General features: G+C 42.8%; 1 long non-coding RNA gene across 1 annotated transcript in view; it reads left to right on the forward strand.

The window, feature by feature from the left end:
• The first annotated feature begins 246 nt into the window (after positions 1–246).
• Positions 247–21,033, forward strand: part of LOC306881630 — a 494,310-nt gene continuing 473,523 nt past the window's right edge. Inside the window, exon 1 of the long non-coding RNA XR_013785162.1 lies at positions 247–431. This is a non-coding gene — a long non-coding RNA (uncharacterized lncRNA). The remainder of the gene's footprint in view (positions 432–21,033) is intronic.

A 21,033-nucleotide genomic window follows, 5' to 3' on the forward strand; every position in this document is an offset into this window, starting at 1 on the left:
TACACCTCTGATAGCTTAACTTCAGGCTATTCATTTCTTAGAGTCAAGAAATCCTGTACAATTCATTTACTCTTTGTGCATTTGTTCATTCCTTGTACTAGGATTTGGTGGGAGTGTAAATGTCTGATAAACTACATTAATATTCTCCTACACAGTGATATATTTATGTTAATAAGACATTGTGGTTCTGCAGTGTTGCCTTGGCTGTTCTGCTTTTATTTTGAAAAGCGGCGTTTTTCTTCTTCTGATTTTTTTGTGATGTTAAACTTCCCGCTACTCTCTTCACAATGTGGTGCTGACGCGTCGTCGGAAGAACGAGCTCCGAACTGTGAGAGTGTGTCGAGCTAGAGCATGGTATCTGATGGCGGAAACTCTTTGATTAGCGCCCTTGGAGAGCGGAATGAGTTTTCACGGTGTTCATGGTGCTTGTGGTGCATTGCACTCGTTGAGAGGAAGAAATAAATCGACACCCGTTTGAAACTTTCTGCGTCTGGATCAATAAATCCAAGGGGGCCGCTACATGCTGTGCTGATGGGGCTTCTTCATGACTACATCAATTATGCTAAAGAGATAATGAAAATTGACCGTGATGCATGATCTGTATTCATGGACTATGAAACAAACTGTAAGTGTATAATTTGTAAAAACAAAATGTTAAATGTGTTGTTTAGTAGAAGTGGAGTTTACACTCTGTCATTCATACACATGCTCACATTCTGTCACACACATGCATCTGTTGAATGTTATAATATCAGTGTTAATGTTGTGGTTTATTTGTGTACTGTCATGCCAGAATAGTTTGTAAAGGACTTAACTATTAACTAATTGTACAAATTGTATAATAGTGTTTTTGTATATTTTTGTAATATATAAAATTTACCAAAAAAGTCCAATTTGATCAGAAGTTATATTCAATAAATGTTAAATGCTTCATTTATAAACTCTGTAGCTGTTAATGCCATACTTTTCTGCATTTCTTCTTACATGCATGTTACTTTTTGACAGTTTTCTCTTGTTTTTAATAAATATTTACCTTTTGAAAGTCATTCTTTGTGTGATTTTAAAATGAACAAGATTTGTAGGTTTAATTTGGGATCATTTTAGCCTAGCAATGTAGTAATTTTAAACCATAAAAAAGCAACCCAGCATGCTGGGTTAAACATAATAACCCAACTTGCTGGGTTAAAATAACCCAGCGCTGGGTTCGTCCCTTTTTGACCCAGCGCTGGGTTGCCAAATAACCCAAATTGGGTTGTTTTTAACCCAGCAGTTTTTAGAGTGCATACTTCTAGAACAATGTGCATTTGTTAAAATTGTAACATAAATGATCAAGTCTTGTTTCTTTATTGCAAAACGCTAAAACTGGCACCGTTTTGGAGAGAAATGGGCTCTCATTTTAACCCATATCATGGTGTGTGATGCTGAACTATGAGTTTCTAATGGTGTTTGTATTTGCACTGTTCTAAACATTAATATTTTATGTGCAACAACAGCATGCTCTCAGTGGCCTTACACATTATTTTAAATCTATTTTTCAAACTTTATGATTTAAATGGGGATAATTGTACTGAGAATAACTTCTATATTTTCTTCAACTGAATACTGTTTCCGTGCTGTTTTGATGTGTTTTAAAGAGTTGGCAGTCAAAATCAATCAAAACTGCTGGATTATAGATATGCTTCATTCTTTATGACAAACAAGATAATGTGAATTCCAGAATGTACAACTTTTTTTAAAGGTGACCCTGCACAAAACCATAAGTTCAAAACATAATCTATACAAAGCTGAGTAAATAAGCTTTCCATTGATGTATGGTTTGTTAGGATAGGACAATATTTGTCTGAGATACAACTATTTGGAATCTGAGGGAGCAAAAAAATCTAAATATTGAGAAAATCTCCTTTAAAGTTGTCCAAATTAAGTTCTTAGCAATGCATATTACTAATCAAAAATGAAGTTTTGATATATTTACGGTAGGAAATTTACAAAATATCTTCAGGGAACATGACCTTTACTTAATATCCTAATGATTTTTGGCATAAAAGAAGAATCAAAAATTTTGACCCATACAATGTATTTTTGGCTATTGCTATAAATATACCTCAGCGACTTAAGACTGCTTATGTGCTCCAGGGTCACACATGTATAAATTGCAGTGTACAGCGTTTATTATGACGGGATAGAATCCATAGCTCAGTACTCACTACTCAATACTCATGAGTACTTTTAAATAGGCTACTCTTTTACTCTTACTCAAGTAGTTTTTTTGGACAAGTACTTTTACTCTACTCAAACTACATTTTTTGGAAGGTAATGGTACTTTTACTTGAGTATATATTTTCAGTACTCTTTCCACCACTGGTAGTAACTGATTACATATAATCTGGATTATGTAATCAGATTCCAAAATTAAATTAGTATTTGAAAATACTCTTAATCAGACTACAGTTACTATTTTATTGATTACACAATTACATTTTATTCACACAATAGCAATTAATTATTCATAATTGATTGATTCTCCCTAATTCTTCTTTTTCATCTTTAAAATTTTCCTTTGTAAAATTGCATACCGCTATATACACTCAGAAAGTCTTCTAGTTTTGCAGACATTCACACAAAGACCAGTAACCAGTCAGGTGTGTATTTGACATCTGGATTTACTAAAAATCCTTTCAGTTTTAAGAAGTGTTTTCTTAGCATTTCAACATTACATCACCTACTGATGAACATGCAGAGGGTTATTTAATCATGTATTATTTTGTCTTGGGAAAGCTTTTGTTTTACAAACACATTAAACTGTACAAATTCAATTCTTATTTACATGTAATGAAAGGATTCCCAAACTTTTTTTGTCAGCCAAAACTCTTTCACCTAATACATTTAATTGAAGGACCCCTGCTATTTTAAAATATTATTTTATATATTAATATTATTATTTTGATGTTATTGTCAAATTATTTATTTTAATTTTAAATTTTTATGACTGAATTAATTATTTGAATTTAATTATTATTACGAATCCCAGTTTGGGAAAAACAAAAAAACAACAAATGTAATATATTTTCTTTTTCTTTGCATTTTAATATCGATATGGTACAAGGTCAAAAGTAATCTAAAAGTAATCAAAAAGTCTGATTATATTGCCTAAAATGTGAAATGTAATGGATTATGATACTAAACTACAATTTTTGTCATATAATCAAAATTACAGTTTGTGAGCAATCTACCCAGCTCTGTATACAGTCACGAGTCTGTGTTTATAAACACACACAAACATGATAATGAAGTTAAACAGTCTTTAATAAGTCCACAGAAGCTAAAGCCACACAGAGGGAAAGCTTGAAACACACGTAGCATTGATGAGACTGGACAACACTGAACAGAAAGGGTGCAACTACAGTACACAGCCCAAACAAGGATAATTAACTAGACACACCTGAACACAGTGGCACAATCAAGACAACGAAAGGGGTACGGTGCAAAAGGGAAAACAAAGTCCATATGGTTGTGACAGATCGCCCCTTTCACAGAAGGCACAACCTCACGCCACAGAGAGAGGAGGGTGAGGAAGTGGTGGAGGGATGGCAAATGGCAGGTGGCCGGCAGAGGAAACTGGTGGAAGTTGTGGAGGAGGACAGTGTAGCGTCTGCTTATGATCCTTGATGGTCATTGTGGTTTTATGTCTTAGAGACCCCTTTTAACCTGTGACATTAGCTAAATAACTCACAGACCTGGCCCCAAATTCTACATTTATATGGTGCGTAATTGCCAGTGGATGTACCCTCCCACTGTCAGTTGCTAAGCAGAATTGACTATCTGCTCTCTCCATCGGACTTCAAACACATTCCGAAAAGGAGTGAATGACCCCCCCTGTGCCAGGCACCAACGGCCTGACTAGACCAGTGGTCTCTACAATTTCAAATACACATCACACACACACACAGAAAGACATTTGCTTTATTTAGGCTATAATTAAGCAGTTATAAATGTATCTGATATATGCATGTGTTGTATGTATATTCCCCTATTATATTAACCTAGTTACAACCCTTTACTTGTATTAGTTAGACTCTAAACGCCTATATTCAGGTGTATGAATGTATCTCTGGTTTAATACATGCTAGATGTTTCTTTCTTGATATCAAAATTATCTGCTCTTCATTTCTCAAACAATGATGTACACTGTGACCTCGTGAAATGCATCATAATATTCCTACAGTACTGTGGGAAGAAGTACACTGATCCAGCAGAAGTCATAAAATATGCAAATGAGGTGTCAAGTGAGACAAAGGAACACTCTCCCGCCGAAACTATGCGCGTTGTTACTGGTCGAACTGACCAGAAATGGGTGTAACTTGGTCAGATGAAACTTCTCCCACACCCAAAAGACCAGTTCTTCTCTCTACCTTTGGTGCCCTAGAGCAGGGGTTTTCAACCCCCCCCCCAGGGGGGCGCCAGCACCTGTCAAGGGGGGCGCGAGCATCAATTAATTCAGAGACATTGCCTTGAAGATTTATGAATACGAGCTTTCAAATCTTCAGCCATCCGCTAGGGGGCAATCTGACTCCCACTGTTAGGCGACAGTGAGAATGGTGTAAAATTATTTACGGTTACTGTGCGTTCACACCGCGGGCGGCGAGAGCGTCAAAGTGGCCGGAAGTCATTCATTTTCAATGTGAGCCGGCGGCGAGCTCCGGCGAGAGCGGCGCGGCGAGTCTTGGGCGGTGAGAGCGTCGAGGAGAGTTGAAATCAGGTCAACTTTATGGTAATGAGCTATGACGCGGTTGGGCGGCAACCAATCGGAATGTAGAAGTCCTCCGCTTGAGAGGGTTCCAGAGAACGCAGTCCTGTAAACTTTGGTTCCGACCACATTAGTTCCCAAGCAAAATGGAAGAGAGATTAATTATTGCTTTGGCGGGTTTCCCGATAATATTTGACGTGTCCCTGTTTGTGTACAGGGACATAAATAAATAAAAATTATAGAGGACATTTTCCCGCTACAACGTGCGTTTCAACCTGCTTGTTTCCTTTGCGGCTCCTTTAAATACAAGACGAGCATACGATCTACGTCAGAGCGTCAGCGCGTCCACGAATCTTTTCTACAGCGTCGCAGTCAGGGCGGCCAGGGCGAATTTTGACGCTCTCGCCGCCGGCGGTGTGAACGCACAGTTAGTCATGTCAGAGATCCAACCACGGATTGGCATGTTGTTATCTCAGAAACAGGCTCAGCCATCACACTGAATCAGGTAAGCTGGTTATATGTTTATGTTTCTTAATGCTACGCACTGGAAACGCAGCAAACAATATGTGAATGATGTTCGCACACTTTGGGCTCGGGGGGAGGGGAGGGGAGGGGAGGGGAGGGGGTTTGATGTTGGGGGGGCGCGAGTGAAATTAAACAAACTTGGGGGGGCGCATGTCCTAAAAGGTTGAAAACCCCTGCCCTAGAGACACACAATCACAGTGGAAACTTAGCGACTCCCCTTCGGGGGAAGTTCGAGCTCCTGGCAGCTTTGAGCTCAGTAACTTTGGCGACTTAACTTCGGACCAATCAACCCGTGGTTGGAATGACGAAGCTTTCACTCCTAAAGGAATTCATCAAGAATTAAGAAACGCATTACAAATGCAGGACACTTTACTCAGCATCAACAAACCAGTGCAAGTAACCGCTTGTTGGATGTTAGATGCGCTTCTAGGCTTCGACCCCTTTTAATTAAGGTGATGTGATGCTTTGATGGTTCTAACAGGTTGTGTCAGCTCTCTCTCTCTCTCTCTCTCTCTCTCCATGCCTTCCTTGCGTTGGCATCTGTGTTTAATGTGTGTATGTTTGTGTTTAGTTCAATGTTACATGTACCCAGGGACGGATTATGGGTTGTGTGGGCCCCTGGGCAAAACGTTCGCGAGGGCCCCCCCCCCCTTAAAAAAAAAACCCCGCCAGCATTGTCTGGGATGGCTAGTTGTTACGTCATCATGCCACTTGTGGGTCCAAACTAGTGCGGCGTACTATGGAACTGAGCTCGAATCAGTGTTGCCAGCTTCTTTCGATGGAAAGTAGCTAAAGCCAGTTTGAAAAGTCGCTAAATGTCGCCAGATGACGCCATGCGCTAATTAGCATATTCATTACGTCATCGCGTCATATTACCTTTTACATTTGTTTGTCTCTCTGTGCTCATACTGTATTTTAATGCAGCCAAATTCTCAATAAAACTGTTTTCCTTTATACATTTTACTGTTTATGTTGTCAGTCAACGGGATGAATATGAAATAGTGACTGAAACGCAGCCCTTTAAGAATACATAACCTGCTCTCCATCCCAAGAAGTTAGTCTGCACAAAAATACTAATTTATAATCGAGCCGTCGTCTGATTAAATCAAATAATACATACAAGATAAGACAAGACAATTCCTGTGCTGTGATTTCGGCTATATTTGCATGTAAAATTAGAGAAGCAACATAATATCTATTTGAACTGAACTGCGCTGCTCCTCTCAGCTGCTCACTGAACAGAGAAAGAGGTGCGTGCGCACTGACCTCGCGCCGTTGCGGCAGTTCCAGCGATCACAGAGACTCGCTAAGGTTTGTCAAAGAAGTCGCTAGATTTGTCGCTAGTCACTTTTGGGGAAAAAGGTCGCTAGGGTGGTCTGAAAAAGGTCGCTAGGGTGGTCTGAAAAGTCGCTAGGGTGGTCTGAAAAGTCGCTAAGTTGGCAACACTGGCTCGAATAGCTTCAGCATCAGCGACTTCTTATAGGACACAATCGTTGTCAATCAAAAGGAGATGCAGTCTTTCGACAAACCCTCCAATCATCACGCAGAAGCCCGGAGTCCAGCCCCGCCCACTCCTCCATTCACCCCCAGAGACGCTGAGCGTCCGGGGGCGGGACATCGCAGCATTTATCCAATGACCGTCTAGTTTTGAAGCACTGAAAAAAACTGTTCAAAGCAGCCCCATAGAAGTCCATGGACGCTGGGCTTCAACAGGCAAATACACTGATGCTACAGGAATCTATGAGAAGGAAATCGAGTCACCTGCTATATGTAGCTGATTCTGAACGAACTCGTCTCTGAGATGAACGTGTTCTAACGCATTTTTAATCAATAAAATGTTAACACAATACTACATGTTTGACCATTTTTGACATTATAGGGGAAGCCGAGCTTCCCTTGCAGTCATAAAGAAATCCCCACTGGTAGCAACTGTCTACTACAGCATGCTGTCTGCTGTTCTAGCATCGAGTGAAATAACCATCAGACAAAAGTCAGAAAATATTAGAACTTGTCCAGTTTTAATCAACAATGCAAACTGATCATGCAGTTTGAATGTCATACAATTCATGCTGTAAATCAAAGCACTTTTGCTAATCATCCCATTTCTATTCAGCAGCCTGGTTATTACCATGGGAAAAGATAGGTCTCTCCCCATGATTTACGCATTGCAAGTTCTCCAATTTGAAAAAAACTGTTATTAACACCAACTTTCTCAAATTAATTCAAATATTTATTATTTGGAGTGTCATTATTGATGTCACGTACATTCACATCAGAAGAGACCAGAGCGACGAAAGTCATTATTTCTCTATGGAGAGTCGGCGAATTGGCCGAACAAAGCAAATTCACTGGCAGCGAAGTGAATTGGGCGACCAGAGCGAAAAAGAGAAGTTAAAAGTCAGTTAACCTTATGTAATGAGTTATGACGCGGTTCGGTGAAAACCAATTCTAATATATAGATTTACCAACGCCCCACGGTAACAGGCTAAATCAAACATTCCAATGAGCGAACAAAGTGAATAAAGCAAATTCAACAACGAAGCTTCTTCAACGGCCTTGGCGACGTGTTCGCTTTGGTCTCTCCTGGTATGAACGTACAGTGAGAGCCATGTTGGGGCACGGTTAGTGATCACACTACATGTGTACCGTGTCCAGCTGAACCATGCCAGAATCCACCTGTGTACCATATCCCCGTACAGAACGGAGTGATCAGGGGTGTAGTGGTAAAATAAGAGGTGGGTGAACTACGAATTCTGTGATCACATTTTGTGCATAAACTATACTATGATGTGCATTTAGATCAATTGAGAAGTGGGTAAACTCTAATTCTGAAATTTCAGAGGTGGGTAAACCGTGTTTACTTGCGTTTAGCCTCCACTACAGCCCTGGGAGTGATTACACTGGTCAAACTCTTACACTGCTACACTGGTCTGGGGGCCACTCAGCGGGCAGGTTAACCGCCTCCATCCCACCATGCTACCGCTCCCTAGTCAGAGGGCCTTCTGTAAGGCTGTTAACACGCCCCCCTCCCCTCCCCCCAGAAGCCAGGGGCCCCATGGTAGGGGCCCTTGTAATCAGATGGCCCTCTAAAGGTACACTACACCCTCCTCCCTAGGGCCTCCTAGTAGGGCCCTCATAATCAGAGGGCCCTCTAAAAGCCCCCAAAGCCCCCATCCTCCCTAGGGACCCCCTGGTAGCCAGAAGCCAGGACTATAATAGGAGGGCCTAAGAGGGCCTTCTAAAAGTAGGCTCCCATGCACCCATTTCCCTTTAAAGTTCCTATAGCAGGGCCGGGGGCCCCCTGAAAGCACCGACCCCCCCACCAGCACCACCACCACAACCACCACAATTCAAGGACCCTTGGCAGCCAAACGCCCTCCCTATAGGGTCAGGGGCCCTTGTAGGCAGAGGATCAAAGAATGTAGGCCCTCTAAAATAGACAAACGAAAATACATTGTTGATAAGCGTTGCAAATTGTTTTGGGCTAAGGGCCCCTGGGGCCCCCTGCACCCCTAGGGCCCCTGGGCAGTGGCCCCGCTGGCCCGGTTCGTAATCCGTCCCTGCATGTACCCAGTAGAGTAGTTTAATAAACATCCATATGCATTCACACTTGGTTGTCTGTGTATGCAGCTCACAGAAACGAGGTCACTTTAACGTTCCGGTTTTGTTACATATGCTCTATGAGCGATTGTATTAATGAGAAAATTATTTTTCGTGACCCGAGAAATAATTTTCCTTCAAGTCAATAGACGATTGAAACTGTCCGTACTGCGGACGAACAAATCATTTTATTGTACTGTTAATGCTACAGTTAATTCCTGAAGATGAATATATAATTGATAACAACCCGTTATGATAAATTATGTTCATCTTACTTTGAGCTAATTTGCTACAGTTGGTGGAGAAAAATGCGAGCAACGTTTTAAACCTGGTTCTGTGAGCAGACTCAGTAACATTGTGTTTCTTATGTGTGTTTATTCAAACTATCCAACTGCGTCTTTTGTGAATGAATGTGTAGATTACACGCCCACTTTCCGTGCCTTAACAGTTCTCGAGTTTCTCACTGAGAAACCAGCCACTGTTAATGACTTAAGTTAACTGCTGTTTATAAATTAGACCCTATAAAACAACCAAACCTTTTATAGCGTGTCTTAATGCTATTTTATCCGCCCTAAAGTGAGCGAAGAAAACCTCTTTTAGCGCGAAGAAGAGAGCGAGCGATGTTCCTCGCTTATCTTAAAATTAAGGCCTTATTATGTATAGCTAGATTTATGCCATTGTTCCAATGCCATACAACTAGACTATTACTCCCGTGGGTGTAATCATTAGCGTAGCTAACTAATGCATGCCCCCTCGCCCGATCACGGAGCAAAATTAATCTTAAAATACTGCAGGTCAGTATCAGATTAATGATAACTGGGAGTCAAAATCTTGATCAAGTAATTGTTGCAACAACCGCATAAGCCCCATATATCTGGCGAAGAAACCCCAGATCGGCAGCGCGCATAAATAGTGTTATATTAAGTGTAACTGATCCCGGGTGAAGAAATCCCTACTTTCAGTTCTGAACAGCATAAGCCCCATATCTGACTACCTCTCAGATCGGCAGCGCAAAGAGTTTCAGATTAAATCTATTTAATATTGGGCAAAGAAAACCCCCACTTTTGGGGTTTTGTTTTAAACCGTGTAAGTCTCTCCTGAACAGATAAAATCTCTTCAGGATAGCGGCTTCAGTTTAGCTGTGCGATGAGAAAAAAAAAAGAAGCTCACTACAGTTTTTGGTACGTCATCTGTTTATTGTCGCGTATCATTGCATTCATATTAATCCCTTAATGGTCGATTTAATGGTGTAATGCGTTGCCTTTATCTGTGAAGTGAACGCGCTGTGGAAGTTATGAATGAAGTGTGAATGACAGCCTGAGCGCGAGATTCCCATACATGTTTACACCCAGCTCACGTGCTCAGCGCACACACCGGCTGTTAAGCGTGCATCGATTTCTTAGCAACGTCTGACCCCGGAAGGCGATAGCGAGGCCTTTCCGGTTCAAACTCAAGACGGCGCACACGTCACAGACTAATGTAAACAGACCACTGCAGGTAGCCGAAGCTACTGCGCTAACGACCCTACATGGGTAGAAGCTAAAGCCCCTTACCTCAGCTGTCAGATGTTAGCATCCCACTAACACTTAGAGACAGTGTGTGTAAAGTGTAACAGTTCCCTTCCTTCCTCTACACTTTCTTTCTGTTCATCTTCTGTTGAGCTGTCAATTACTTTGGTCTCCCCCACATGCTTTTGTTTATTTGTGTAGTTTATTTTTACTGTATTAATTGCAGTAAATATTTATTTATTTTTATTTGGGTTTATTTTATTTGATCTACTCCAGTCTGTAGTTAAGTCTAGCTACACCTATTGAGAAAAATTGAATTTACTTAGATTTTAAATCTATTTAAAACAATTTTCCATTTACTTTCCTAAGCAATGCAGGGCTCCACAGTGCGAGTATTTCACTCGCATTTGCGACTAAAAATAGATGTGTGCGAACTGGAAAATGTATTTAGGAGCGCAAGTGCGAATACAAAACAAAATACAAAACAGCCTAACTTATACAGTAGCCTATAACAAACGTATTAATTTATTCTGTTTATTTATGGAAAAATTGCGATGCAGCCTCATATGATTACTTTAGAACTTTAAAAAGGCAACGGTTTAATTTAAATGAGCACAGATGAGAAGAAAAGCGGAGCGAGTTAAAGTGAAGACGCGCTGAATGACGCACATTCGCCACTAGAGGGCGCTGCCGTTACCCCGGTAACCCAGTAAACAAATCAGCTGCGCTATTTTCCTAAAACTGTGTAAATAATGTTTCACACTCAGTCATTTAGATATTTATATTCGCTTTAATCTTCACAATAGCCTCAAATAATTCTTACTTAAAGACTTAATGAGCTATTTATTTTCAAACATTTTTTCTAACCTAAACATGGCCCATCCACTAATCTATAATAGAGAACAGTGGGCCTATCTATATATCAACGACTGATTCGTTATTATTGTTCAGTAACACAAGTTCCATTAGTTAACATGAAAAAAAACAATGACTGCATTTATTAATAATGCTATCTTAATTTCAACTTTTAATAATACATTATAAAATCAAAAGTTGTCTTAATTCAATGGAGCTAACATTAACTAACATAGTTGTATTTTTTATTAATCAACATTAACAAAGAATATTAACTACTGCAACAATTAGCTATTGCACATTTTTAGTTAATGTTAACCTGCTTTAACTAATGTTAACAAATGGGACCTTACTTACCTATTGTTCTTTCGTTCATTTGAACAATCTTTTGCACTCTAATCTTGAAACACTTGTTTACTTTATATTTTTATGTATTTTTTATAAAAGTCTTTTAGTAAATTATCTTTAATAAAGTTATTTAACCTGTTAGGACGACAACACTTTTTTTCACTTAGAAATTATATATTGTGATTTAAAAACAAAAACATATACCGTGACAAAAGCTTCAATGATTATTGTGAAAATTTTATACCGACACAGTTTAATAGGATTATAACTAATTACATAATTAGCCTATTAAAGTGTCTGAAGTAAAATTATTTAAAAACCTTGTGTACTTTCTGTATTCTGATAAATTAAATAATGGTGCTTGTAAATGTCTCTTTGTATCCCCTTATTAAGCTAAAACACCTAATTAGAAAAATTTGCATTGCGCCCCTAAATGTTTTTAATGCGCTCCTAAATTTTTTGACTTAGGAGCACATGTGCTCCTTGGGGAATAGGTAAGCGTCAAGCCCTGCAATTAGGATATTTTAACTGGGTTTCTAATTTTCAATTCTACTTAGTTATGCTTTTCATCTCCTTCCCCTATAGGCATAGGTATAAGCATAGGCAATTCTAGCCACCGCAGCTGCACAATGAGCGCTCAAATCTATTAGTGGCCCACCGCAAACCGGCATCAAGCTGTTTCATGTATCCTAGACGCTTAATCTTTTTGGTGTCCCCTCTCAATGTTCCCTGTTAGGTAGCATGCCCCCTGGGGCTTGGGCAGTGAGCTGACGAATCATCCATGGGAGCTCTCGGTGACTGGACTCCTCTGCCTGACCTACCCGACATGTACTGGGGGGGGGCGCCTCGGATACCGCTGACCCTATACTCCGGGAGGCAACACGCAACATGACATCAGCAATGGGGCACCTCGGGTGTTGTATCGGCCGTACTGACTGACACATAAGGGCAATTTTGGTTAATTACCCTGTGAAGTTACACGGTGGTCCACCCTCTTGAGAGGAGCGAACTCATCCATAGCTTGAGGCCCAAAAGAGGGGTCCGTGTAACTTGGGACCCACAGGCAAAACCCAATTTTGAATGTGCCAGCTAGTTGTTGGCCCTCCCTCACTTGAGCGATGCAACATTGTGCCAAGTCATTTGCTGTTTGAGTGTTTGCTACCAGGTGTCATGGATGCGAGTGATCGGGAGCCCCTGCAGTTGCGTGCTCGGGAGCGGTTGCGTGACCTCAGCTCACTACCAAGCCTAACGACACCTAAGATATAGCCATTCACTCAATATGAAACTTGAAGAGGACTAGAGAGCCTCTCTGCTTTAGTGTGCTCGGTCTGTCCAGCTATCTTTCTCATCACTGCCTCTAGAGGTGCTAGTAAGCCCTTGATTTCCAACTATCCCTTTCTAGGTTTGAACTTTGATTTATTTTATTAATTTCGGTTCTGTCTGTTTTATTTGTTTTTGTGGGCCTGGAGACCTAACCTGTTTGAACCATCAGAAAATACTTTGTAATAACGTTGATAAACCGAATAGCCTAAGTCATTAAATGACCCCCTAGGTTATCACCCATCAACAGTGTTACTCATAGTTTTGGGTGCTCACTCACACCAATTATCCTCTCCTGCCTTATCAGCCACGATATTTAAGTGTTTAGTTTGCGTCACTAACTGATCACACCAGTTAACCACGCAACACATAGCCCCAAATATTTTAGCTCAATAAATCTGTATGGACTTGCATTGGTTTTTGTTGTGCTTTTCCCTCTCCACCTGTGTTCCACCTGTGTCCAGGTCATCCAGTCCTGCCACCCACATGATCAGCCAAAGGATTGGCTGAGCACTGCAACAGATGTCCTCCAGTCCGGGACCACTCCTGACCTACAGCACCTGAGCGAAACAGCTGGATGACAACCTGAACTGGCAGACAGACCATGATCAAACCAAGGCTACAGCCACAGAGAGCCAGCCAGGATCATCGGTGCTCTTGCCTACATCCGCATCATCCATTCAACGCTGAGCGAAAGATGCTTCAACCACAAGGAGGCCCGGAGGACCGGGAGCGTGTGCAGAACTGCCAGACTAGCTGGACTAGCAAGTGACAGTGGATGAAGAGGCAGAGGAGCTACAAGAGGAAGTAGAAAGTTTCAGCATGCCTCTACAAAACCCACACAGACACTGAGCACAGAGAGCAGCTGGAATAAAAGCCAGAGAGGCTCCAGCAGGCTGAAGCTCTCTTAAGTACTGACCCAGGTGAACCAAAACAGCGCCTGTGAATGCCACCTGCAAGCAGCCTGAGTTGAAATCCAAGTCTCTGCTCAGCAACGCTGCAACTGCAAACACTAACCAACCAAGTCAAGGTGAACTCAACGTCACAAATGAACTAAAATAGGCTTGCAGACCACAAGGTGAACAGGAAGGGGAAACACAACACAGAATTTCCCCTGACAAGCCGGCCCAGGCCCCCCAGCCAAGAGTCCAAACCTGCGAAGGGGGGCGAGAGCCCACTGTTCACACGTCACCAGCCAGCAATTACAGGGGATCACGGCATACACACACACCGTGTGGCCCCACAGACCCCAACAAGCTGGCTAGAGACTGCAGAAGGCCACCACACTTGCCTGCCTGCAAAACATGAACTGTTATGCTTGAACTCTGCCCAATGTGGCCACATGAATCTATCCAATCAGGAACACCTCTAGCCTGCACGAGCAGTCTGAAATTGTCAAAGCGGATAACAAAGACTACAAGAAGCCTGCTACAGCCAGCTTTGAGTCTACGCCAGACGACAGAACAGGCCACAAGGGAGGAAGGCTTCAACTCCAGAACTTTACCTCCTCCCGAAATCTGCATCACATTGTGGGTCACCACCCAAGTGCCATGGCCTTCCCCTGCACAGTGACCACCTGACATCTGCGCAATGCAGCCCATATGGCCTACAGAGAACACAATGCTGCCTCCATAGAGACTGTTAAAATCCTGCCTGTCTCTGCACAGTACCCCGAACTGACTCTGGAGAGCACACAGGCCAGCAACAGAGATCCTGAGGACATAAAAGAAACTGATCCTGAGAGTGGCTTCCCCAGCAGGGCAAACAGGATATATCAGACTATCAGACTTTTAACTACGAGTGGCATGAGAAACCAACAACCCACCAGAAAGCCCTCCTACTAAGAGAAATGCCCAGATCTTGGCAAACAGTCTCTCACCACAGAGACATCCATCCTGACGCCAGATGGTCATGTCACCCAAACAGCACATCAGCAGACAGCTGATCACCCACGACAGGCCAAAATACACACACGACCAACTCCCCTGTGCTTGACCATCAGCTCCATGAGACTGTACACCCTGTGTACATAACCCAAATGGACAAAGGCTCCCTTGTCACCAACATGGACCTGCCACATGGTTTTGAGCCCAATGGACTTTAAGCATTCATAGACTTGGCCTCAAGTGCGGGAACATTCACATTTCCAGCCAGCCAACTCATCTGAAGTGCAATGCCAGGTCACAAAGATCAGGCCTGACATCTCAGCTGGTCGCGAGAATTCAGTCTCAAGGTCAGACCAGCCCACGACCCAGACTCCGCCTGCTCTTACATCTTGAAAGGCACATCACTGTGATAGATGCTTCATCAGAAAGTCAACACAGTTCCTAACCAGCAGGAACAGCATATCCGTGATGGTGCCGGTCCCAAGCACCAGACAGAGCACTGAGCAACAAACCTAAAATCTCACCAGCAGAAACCCTCTTGACACGTCCCAGCTCTTCTCAGAGCTGAACAGTGTGGCAACACCTGAGACAGTAGAGATCTTGAGTATTCTAAAGGAGCTCATTCAGAGGAGGCCCCGTAAAGGGAAAAAAATAATAAAAATGGACAGTACAAACTCCTTATAAGTTTGAGAACTGAAATGGATGACCACACAAGGTGCCCGCCAGCTGAACACTCACCCAGATCTCTGCTAACCAGCCACATCTCCGAGTAATGGCATCACCGCGCCACTTCAGCTGATGGCTGCACATCCAGGATGATCCAACACCTGTCAGCATACCGGTCCCCACACAAACGAGGACTCCTGAGGAACCCAACCGAAAAGGATGGAAACCAGGAAACAGCATGTTGGAAAACACGGCGAGACTTAGAGATCTGTTGACACTGGACTAAATCCAACTTTTATGTCATTTTCAACTTTTGGCAGACCCCAAGCTGATGCTCAAAACAGAACTGAACTATTAAGGCCGAAAGGTGTGCACTGAACATGCAGCAACACATGCATACCACCTTCTAAGTGATAAAGAGCCGCTGGGTCACATTGACCCTTTGCTGACATTGAGACAGCTGAAACCCCAGGCTGAAGTGCGAGAACCTCTGCCACTCCAGCCAGACAGGTCACCCAAACAGACTGTAAGGTCACCGAGGTCACGGGAAAATCTCACAGCCAACCATGAGGACATGACCTGAAGCCTCACACGCTTCAAGGCACTAACTGTGCACACACCAGACCGGCCTTCACAAGCCAGTGCACAAGTTTCCTATGAGACCTTGCAACCCCCTGAGGAAGCCCTGTAAAGTGCAAGAACCTCCGGCCAGACCACGCCAGACGTTTACGCTGGTAAAAATATGAGACTGCAGTACCAGCATACACAAAAGAAGAACGGACAGCGACAGTGTGACACTCAGACAGTGTGACACTCAGACAGCGTCAACCAAACCCTCATCCACACACCTTCAAAGGAAGTGAGGGAACCTGGCCCCACTCTGAGCCACACAGAGTGGGGCCTTTTTCTAAGAGACATCCGGCACCTGCCGACAACGGCCAGTGCCAAAGCTGCTCTACACAAGAGGCAACGATGCAGAGCTAATGTCAACTATGTGGACTCATTCAAGACCACATTGCATCATCAAACTCAAATGGCATCTGCACTCTACACCATGCCTGATTTTCTCTAATCCCAAGGAGTTTCATCTGACAGCTGGATTCACCAACTACTGCCTTAGTCCTGGTCTACACCAACAAATGGCCAGAACTAAAGGGGGGTTGCCCATTTCAGCAGAACACTGCTCCCAAAAGAACACTAACTACTCAGATGACAAAAGAGCCCTGCTCTGCACTTCATGAACCACCCAGCGATTCTCCAGTTCAATAGAACATGGAAAGTGATCACAAAGACGTGCCGCCAACCTGTAACTGCCCTCAACAGCAAAAGCAGCGGTGCAGAGGACCAACGCACCGAAAGCCACATGGTCACTGGCCTTTTAAGGATGCAATGTGGAGGCATGGTGTGTCCAGAGCAAGTGTTTGTGGGTTAACAGGAAACCTCTCCCACAGCAACACCTCAAACTGGACTCCCAATCATCACAGTACAAGTGACAGCCATCCTGATCACCCTTTAAATCGCATCAGCTCACAAGAACTGCATCAGAGAACTCCTCATTTCACGCCACCTCCTTGGCTAGGACAAGCCAGTCGAGCACCAACACCCGTCTCAGACATGCAACAACATCACAAGTGCATTGCGTGGAGAGCTATGGTCTCAACTAAGACCCACCCACCCATGATATGGCAGCCGTAACCAACAGGAGACCTAAATACTTCCAGGGTACCCAACTCGCAGCCCTGATGCTAAACTTATGACTATCCATGAATGGCATTGCCTAAAAAAAACATCTGACTGATCAATGACACTTATTCTTGGCCACCTCTCTGACACCCTCCAACCACCCTATCACATCGGCTCAACTAGATACTGCTCCAGCCCTCAATCTGCTGCATGACATCAAACACATGCTGCGTGTGCTGAGCAACATTCTATAATATGTCCCTGATGACCACACTGCGCCAAAGCTTGTGGTGCCACAGTGACAAAAGGGGGGTCAGGTATAATGCATGCCCACAACACACCATGTGCTGGACACCACAGTACCAGAGACATTTAAGAGACACTAAAACAAGTGGCATATGGGGCTGGCATACAGCAAGATATAATGTGTCAGTGCATGTCAGGTTGCTGTCAATTCTGAACAGCAAATTGGAACCATAAGGCCCACTACAACACACTCACTTTGGGTTCGCAATCACTGAAATGACACTTAGCTGTTTCACCACATATGGGCCTATAACACCATACAGATCTGTGTCAGCCCTCACTTTCCAATCTGCCAGCATGTCACAGACTGCAAACCCCATTGCCCAAGGAGGAGATGTGAACACCTGGCTAAGAGGCATTACACATAGTCTTACTCACAAGACCATTGGACTTTTAATATTCTGAGTAATAGTCACGATTCGGAAGAGACTCCTGACACATGACTCAACCCAGAATCACCACCACAGGGAGCTAAACAAGGCCATCAGTTCCCTAAGCTACGCTTTCACAGCCCAGCTAACCCTAAGCGACGAGCACAGCACCCATCGTCAGAAGGAGCTGGCACATGCCCAAAGCCACATAGACAAGGTGACAGTAAAAGTCCAAGATGATTTCAGACATCAGACCACTGAGTTCCTGAGAGAGCTATTGCACATATCACGCTGCACAGACAAGCTCGAAGTGAAAACCCAGGATAAACTCAAGAAACTAGACAGAGCGAAGCAGGAAACAAAGGACAAAGTTCAACAGCTCCAAGAAGCCCTTGCAGTTGCTGAACATGACCAACGATAACTAAAAGCTTCACAGAAAGACATGAGAAGACATCCACAGTCTGCAGAACAGCGACTAGAGAAAGCCAAAACTGACCTTAAACAAAGACTCTAAAACAAATGCTCTGAAAGACCACCTGAAAAGGAATTAGAGCCAAGAAAAGCGGAGCCCTCATCAGCATCACCACCGCTGAGCAGAACGGGGTCCCCCATCCAAGAATTGCTACATAACGGAAGAAGTGAATGGCCACAAACAAAGCATCGCCAGTCCTCATCACAGAACTCTTCCCCTCTAGCAAAAGAAGAAAGCCCCTCCATGCAGACCCTGAAACTGCACATGAGATGACTCTTAAAGACCTTGACAAACTGGCTAAAATGTCACCCAGTTTGACTGAACACTGCAGAAGGCCAAGATATCCAGAAGTGGAAGCTCACGTGACTGACACAGGTAACACCACCTCAGACCCACATCCAGTCCTGAGAGACAAAGGTCTATGAACAGGTGCACGGCTGCACTTCCTCAGACCTCCGAACGGAACCACCGGAGAAGAGCGACCCAGGCAGAGACAATGCTGAACGTGACTAAGGTTAACACCCAAGCTGAGGATCCAAAGGCTGAAGAAAATTAGAAACCACCTGTCATCCATCCGTTGTGATCCACCTGCCATCTGACCTTCATGATCCACCTGCCATTTGACCATTAGGATCCACTGTTGTCTGAAGATGTCTCCAGGTGAACATCTTCAGCCAAAAGGGGGGATATTCTGTAGCGTCTGCTTATGATCCTTGATGGTCATTGTGGTTTTATGTCTTAGAGATCCCTTTTAACCTGTGACATTAGCTAAATAACTCACAGACCTGGCCCCAAATTCTACATTTATATGGTGCGTAATTGCCAGTGGATGTACCCTCCCACTGTCAGATGCTAAGCAGAATTGACTATCTGCCCTCTCCATCGGACTTCAAACACATTCCGAAAATGAGTGAATGACCCCCCCTGTGCCAGGCACCAACGGCCTGACTAGACCAGTGGTCTCTACAATTTCAAGTACACATCACACACACACACAGAAAGACATTTGCTTTATTTAGGCTATAATTAAGCAGTTATAAATGTATCTGATATATGCATGTGTTGTATGTATATTCCCCTATTATATTAACCTAGTTACAACCCTTTACTTGTATTAGTTAGACTCTAAACGCCTATATTCAGGTGTATGAATGTATCTCTGGTTTAATACATGCTAGATGTTTCTTTCTTGATATCAAAATTATCTGCTCTTCATTTCTCAAACAATGATGTACACTGTGACCTCGTGATATGCATCATAATATTCCTACAGTACTGTGGGAAGAAGTACACTGATCCAGCAGAAGTCATAAAATATGCAAATGAGGTGTCAAGTGAGACAAAGGAACACTCTTCTGCCGAAACTATGCACGTTGTTACTGGTCGAACTGACCAGAAATGGGTGTAACTTGGTCAGATAAAACTTCTCCCACACCCAAAAGACCGGTTCTTCTCTCTACCTTTGGTGCCCTAGAGACACACAATCACAGTGGACACTTAGCGACTCCCCTTCGGGGGAAGTTCGAGCTCCTGGCAGCTTTGAGCTCAGTAACTTTGGCGACTTAACTTCGGACCAATCAACCCGTGGTTGGAATGACGAAGCTTTCACTCCTAAAGGAATTCATCAAGAATTAAGAAACGCATTACAAATGCAGGACACTTTACTCCGCATCAACAAACCAGTGCAAGTAACCGCTTGTTGGATGTTAGATGCGCTTCTAGGCTTCGACCCCTTTTAATTAAGGTGATGTGATTCTTTGATGGTTCTAACAGGTTGTGTCAGCTCTCTCTCTCTCTCTCTCTCTCCATGCCTTCCTTGCGTTGGCATCTGTGTTTAATGTGTGTATGTTTGTGTTTAGTTCAATGTTACATGTACCCAGTAGAGTAGTTTAATAAACATCCATATGCATTCACACTTGGTTGTCTGTGTCTGCAGCTCACAGAAACGAGGTCACTTTAACGTTCCGGTTTTGTTACATATGCTCTATGAGCGATTGTATTAATGAGAAAATTATTTTTCGTGACCCGAGAAATAATTTTCCTTCAAGTCAATAGACGATTGAAACTGTCCGTACTGCGGACGAACAAATAATTTTATTGTACTGTTAATGCTACAGTTAATTCCTGAAGATGAATATATAATTGACAGTGGTGGAAAGAGTACTGAAAATATATACTCAAGTAAAAGTACCATTACCTTCCAAAAAATGTAGTTTGAGTAGAGTAAAAGTACTTGTCCAAAAAAACTACTTGAGTAAGAGTAAAAGAGTAGCCTATTTAAAAGTACTCATGAGTATTGAGTAGTGAGTACTGAGCTGTGGATTCTACCCCGTCATAATAAACGCTGTACACTGCAATTTATACATGTGTGACCCTGGAGCACATAAGCAGTCTTAAGTCGCTGAGGTATATTTATAGCAATAGCCAAAAATACATTGTATGGGTCAAAATTTTTGATTCTTCTTTTATGCCCAAAATCATTAGGATATTAAGTAAAGGTCATGTTCCATGAAGATATTTTGTAAATTTCCTACCGTAAATATATCAAAACTTCATTTTTGATTAGTAATATGCATTGCTAAGAACTTAATTTGGACAACTTTAAAGGAGATTTTCTCAATATTTAGATTTTTTTGCTCCCTCAGATTCCAAATAGTTGTATCTCAGACAAATATTGTCCTATCCTAACAAACCATACATCAATGGAAAGCTTATTTACTCAGCTTTGTATAGATTATGTTTTGAACTT

This window comes from Barbus barbus (genome assembly GCF_936440315.1).
Source record: "Barbus barbus genome assembly, chromosome: 15".
In the NCBI taxonomy this organism is placed as follows: domain Eukaryota; kingdom Metazoa; phylum Chordata; class Actinopteri; order Cypriniformes; family Cyprinidae; genus Barbus; species Barbus barbus.